Genomic DNA, 6,016 nt, shown 5'->3' on the forward strand with positions numbered 1-6,016 from the left:
GGTTTGAGTCCTCCGGATCTGGAAGTGATTGAGAGAGCAACAGCCTGGAACCCCAACAACGTCTCATTTATAGTTCCCTTCCTGCCTTTAACTGCATTTTAAGTGCTCTGCCTATAGGAAATAGCCCCACCATCTCAGGATTCCAGGAGGCTGAGATTGCTTTCTCCTTTCTTTGTATCCCTAACCCTTAGCATGGCACCCGACACATAGCAAGCGATTAATAAATGTTTGTTGATTGACCTATGCCCAAGCACTAGATGAGTTTTCAAATGACCGAAGGGGCATATTCTGACTCGACGAGCGGGTTTGACGGAAAGTTCTCTTTCCTCCGGCGAGTGGATTCAAACCCTAGGCTAAGCTAACTGAGGGAGTCCTTTTGTCCCCACCCCCACCAGTAGTGGACATGATGCAATGCCCTCCCCCCACCCCCAATGACAACTGAGACAGTAAAGCATTAGCTGTCAGACTAAGAGTGAGGGAATGAATGTTTTGGAGAGTATTCAAGCGGCAATATCTGCCTCCCTGCAGGAGGAGCCTCTGTCTCAGCAACTGAAAGGAAGGAGGGCTGCAACCCAAGGGTCTTGCTTAATTGCTCTGCAGATGGGTGGGGGAGGGGCAGAAGGTTTCATGTTGCAGTGCACACAGGGTGGGGGCTTGGGGATGAGGGGCTGGGAGAATTTCCTTGTGTGCTATTGGGGAGGTCTGTGAGTGAAGGTAGACCGTAAGGTTCGATCTGGTGGTTCTCAAGGTTTCAAACATCTGCATCCTGGCTTTATACCCCCCACATTCCTACACCGTCTCTTTAATCCAAAACATCATTAATAAGCGAACGAGTCTTCCTTCTCAGTCACTTGGGAGCCACGATGCTGGTCTCTGGCAAATGAGCTGGCTGGACAATGGGGATATTCTTTGAAGTGGACTGGACTTCACAGTTTGTTATTCACTGTTGTCCAATTACGGTGAGAGAGAGAGAGAGAGAGAGAGAGAGAGAGAGAGAGAGAGAGAGATTCCTCCCGACCCTTGCCTGCCCCTTCTCGTGTTCAGGACGGGGAACGTTCATCTTTTCTTAACACTTCTCCCCAAGTTTCTTTAGCCTCAGCCTCTGACATACGAGGTGGCAGTAGGGAAAAAATGGGTAATGGAGAGGGGGTGGCTATATCCATCATCAGTTCTTTCTTAGAAACTGCTTACTTTCCTAGAAAGGGAGACAGCTGGGTTCATTGGTGATGGCTAGATCTGTTTGAAAAGAATTCCTCTCAACCACGGGAGGACCGCTGGGCAGCTTGGGAAAGGAATGGCTCTCAGGAGCTCGTGGGATTATTTGTATACAAGAGGCTGTCAGAACATGTACTAACTAGATGGGGTGTCTGCTGACATGTTAGTGCAGCCTAGATGAGGGAGGGGAGCACCCATTGTAGACTGGGTGGGAAATGTTTCCCCAGGGGAACAGCTACACATGTGACTTTCTCCCACCCCACCAAGAGTTTGTGCTGGGACAAGCAGCTTTTTACACAATGCTTGAAGCTGCAATTATCTTAATTTCCAGAAATCCTACTCAACTGAGCCAGTGTGCACAAATATCTTAAAAAGACATTTCTTCTTCTTCTCTCTCTCTCTCCCTCCCTCTCTCTCTCTCCCTCTCTCTTCTCTCTCTCTCTCTCTCTCTCTCTCTCTCTCTCTCTCTCTCACACACACACACAAACACACACACACACACACACACACACACACACACACACGGGTTTTGAACACACATGTATTTATTTATCTTTTTATATCCCTACAGCATTTCCCTAGAGCCACCTATTCATGGAGGCATTTTCCATTGCCACCCTCTTTCTGGGACTAGAAGGGCCCATGGAAGTTGTTCACTGAACGCATAAGCACTTCTAGAGTAAGCTTGCTTTTTTTTTTCTTCATCATGTCCACTGGCTATTAGAATATACTAAAACCAAAGGAAAATGTGGAAGACAATGCAGAGGAAGTGAGACAGCATGGAGGTTGGATTGTTTGTTCCAACTCTACTGAGACACAATCTAGCAAGTCTTAGAGCTGTGCCATTTTTTGTGAGTTTACAACTGGCTTCCTGCTCAGACTAAGGAGAAAGGTCTCCAGAAACCATGGGAGTATCAAGTCACAAAGCCGTATTGCAGATTGACTTTCCTAATGTCAAGCTCAACTGAGAGCAGAAAGCCTGAATTCCATTTCTGATTCCTGACCATAGATTTCCTTTATGTCTGGAATCTTCTGCTCTATGACTAAATTTAAAAGGAAGCAGAATGATTATGGGCTAGAAAATATTTCAGTTGAGTGGCTCAGGAACTGGATGAATGACAGACCAAAAGAATAATAATTAATAGTTTGGTGTCAACTTGGAAGGTTTCTCTGGTGATCTATGCTTGACTCAGTACTCTACCATCCTTCATAAATGACCTGGACAAAGACATAGATGGCATGCTTATCAAATTTGTAGATGTCACAAAGATGGGAGCCATAGCTAAGGCAATGGGTGACAGAGTCAGAAACCAAAAAGATCTTGAAAAGGGCAAAGCATTGACTCTAATCTAATATGATGGAATTTAGTAAGGATAAATAAAAAAAAGTCATAAGTTCAGATTTAAAAGAAACTGGACAAGTACAGGTTGGGGAAGGACTGGCAAGACAGAAGTTTTTCTGAAAACGATATGGGAGTTTTAGTAGACTGCTAACTGAATATGGAATCAATAGCGTGCTATGGCAGCTAAAAGGCTAACACTACATAAAGCTATATTAAGGGAGGCATAAAGTCCAGAGAGATAGGCCATTATGATAAAGTTAGCATAAAAGACATAAAATAAAATTTTAAAAAGAAGTGGTGCTTCTGGGATTGTTATATAGTGGTTACTGGGAATAATACACTAGAAGGGAAGAAGTCAGATCAAGAATGACAAGAGGGTTCTTCCATCTTGGAACCATGTGGCTGGGAGTTAGAGTATCTTGGCATTCTGCTCCCTAGCTTCCCTATCCAAAAAGCGTTTGAGACCAGTAGGTGCTGTTACAGCTGTTGATGTGGACCATGTTGAAAGATGACCCAGGGCCCCCCCCTCAAAAAGCTTCCTTCTTGTATCACTCCAAGTTGAGGGAAGGAAGCAGCTGCTATTAATTGTCCCCATTCTTTCAGGGTCTTGCCCCTAGTCCTCAAAGAGAAAGGAAGATGTCTAAAGTAGATGTTGAAACTAGAAGTACTAATCACTGACTGTGTATATCCACCCTCCTGTGGGTATACATAGATAGACAGATAGATGGGTAGATAGACAGATAGCTGAATGGATATATAATCACCCTGTGATCATCCACCCTCTTCTTTGCACTCTGTTCTTTTCCTTAGTATGGGTTACCCTCTGTTATAAAAGGAAAATAGTGTCTGCTAATCAGTTAAAATGCACTTACAGTGGTAAGAGATAGAGATACAAAGAAAGGCAAAACCAGGACCTGTCCTCAAGGAACTCATATTCTAATAGAGAAGAACACAAATGGCTAGGCACATTCAAAATATTTACAGAGTTAATGGAAGATAGAAGCTGATTTCAGAGGAGAAGACAGTAGTGGTGGGGAAGGTCTCCTGCAGAAGATGGGATTTGTATTGTCTTAAAGGAAGCCAAGGAAACTAAGGGGCAAAGGTGAGGAGGGAAAGCATGCTAGGTATGGGAGACAGCCAGTACTAAGGTATAGAGATAGGAATCAAAGTATCATGGACAAGAAACAGCAAATAGACCTTTGTAGTAGATTGTAGCATGCACGGACGGCAGAAAATTATAAGAAAACTGGGAACGTACGAAGGGACCAGATTGTGAAGAGTTTTCAATACCAAATATCACCTATTCAGTGTTGGCCAGGCCAGTACAGAGATTTGAATGACAGACAGCCTGGAGAAAATGGAAAGCCTTAGTACTTGGTGACAGGGATGTGGTAGAAGGGTGATTTCCCACTGTGAATCACAAACCCTGTGAAGTTACACTGCGATAGTATTTGTTAGCCAGCTCCAAGGCATAGGCAGGAGTGTTGGGAAGCAGAGAGAGATTAATGACCTAAACTGAATCAAAATCTCCTACCAGGGGTGAGGAACCTTCGGCCCAGAGGCCACATGTGGCCCTCGAGGTCCTCGGGTGCGGTCCTTTGATGGAGTCCAAGTTTTCTAGAATAAATTCTTTTATTAAGGAGACTTGTTCTGTGAAGTTTGGGTTCAGTTAAAGAGCCACACTTGAGGATCTAGAGGGCCACATGTTCCCACCCGTGCCTAGACATAGTAGAATAAGTTTTATAAGATAACCTGAAGCCAGGGAAAGGGGGTATACCACCCATGAGTCCCACTTTCAAATCTTTCACCTATGATCTTCCTATATAACTACTTTCCTTCTGGCTCACATGCAGGTAATTAAGTCAATGGGGAAGGCGGTGGCCCCTGCCAGCATTTTGTCAGGAAAGCAGGGCTATCCAGTTCTACCCTTCCAACAACCAATAAACATTTACTAAGTATATAATATGTGTCAGGCACTGTGCTAAGCACTGGGGATACAAAAAGAGCCAAAAACAGTCCCTGCCTTCAAGAAGCGTACAATAGGGAAGAAAAAACTATACCAAGCAAGCCATATACAGGATAAATAGGAAATTGCTGCTGTTCTTTATCCTTTTTTTGTGAGACAATCGGGGTTAAGTGACTTGCACAGGGTCATATAGCTAGTGAGTATTGTGTTCGAGGTTGGATTTGAACTGAGGTTCTCCTGACTCCAGGGCTGCTGCTCTATCCACTGCACCACCTAGCTGGCCCTTGTCCTTCATTTTTTAAGAGGATCAGTGACATCACAGGGTAACGTCTTGACTTGAACACGAGGCAGCTGCTGAAGTCCTCAGTCTCACTCTCTGTTCCAGAGTCATTGAAGTCCAGTGGTAAGACAAAAGTCAAGATGCCTGGCAATAGCCTGGGATGCGGCGGGTGACCCTGGCCTCTTTGACGTCTGACCGAGCTCCAAATGCCCCGCAGCCCCTGCTTCAGCTGCCTTCAGAGCTGTGGAAACAAATTGTTCTCAGCTGCCCGTTCTGCCAGGGGAAGTCTTCACGTGCTTGGGGTAGACATCCCCCTACTCACCCACAGGTTTGGGGCCTCTCAGTTACCCTCAATCTGGTTTAGCCCCTCTGCTGATGTAGTTTTACCAGGGTGTGGCTGCTTCACATGCTACAGCTTCTCAGAGTCACAGGTGAGAGCTGGGTGAAGGTGGACACCAAAGAGCAGCCCTGAAAGCGGTTCGACGTCTCACACCAGAGGTGCTGGTCCTCCCTGAACACCCTATATACCTAAATAGAAACAAATAGGCAATAATTAATAGAAGGAAAGGGTTGGGGAAGCCTTCCTGTAGAAGGTTGGATATTAATTTAATTTGATTTAATCATCAGTTAGGGGATGCTCAGTTATGAGTCCTATATAGTCAGAAGCAGACACCCTCCCCAAACAATCCTCCAGTGGTCTCACATGGTCCGCTAGAAGTAGGCATACAATATCCGTGCTTACTTGGGGGAGGGGGGGACAAGGACAGTCTAATTACACTAATAAATAAAATAGATACATGTGCTCCCCCACAATGAAGACACTGGCAAATGAGCTGGGTGAACTAGTATAAGAGGGCAATATTGCTAGTAACAAATGGAATACATCTGGATAGATGTGTTAAAGATCCTCTCAAAAACAGATGCCAATTTCCTGTACTCTCTCCACTCCTCCGGCCATTCTCATTATATTGGAGATTAAAATCCCTCATCACCCCACAAAGCACATCCGTATGAGGTGAGACAGACATGAAGATTAGGGATTTGTCTGTATAAAAATGATAACTAAATCAGGTTTTTTAATGAATCAAACCATGTGGAAGCTTTGGGGAAATTTTGTTCCCACCTGGTAGGGCCATTTCTACTAAGACTAGATCAGACCAAAAGATTGTTCTTTTGACCAGGGATTGCTATCTCTGTGAGCTCAAGGATAAAT

This window comes from Phascolarctos cinereus, unplaced genomic scaffold, assembly GCF_003287225.1.
Source record: "Phascolarctos cinereus isolate Bilbo 61053 unplaced genomic scaffold, phaCin_HiC Scaffold_3;HRSCAF=262, whole genome shotgun sequence".
Classification (NCBI taxonomy): Eukaryota; Metazoa; Chordata; class Mammalia; order Diprotodontia; family Phascolarctidae; genus Phascolarctos; species Phascolarctos cinereus.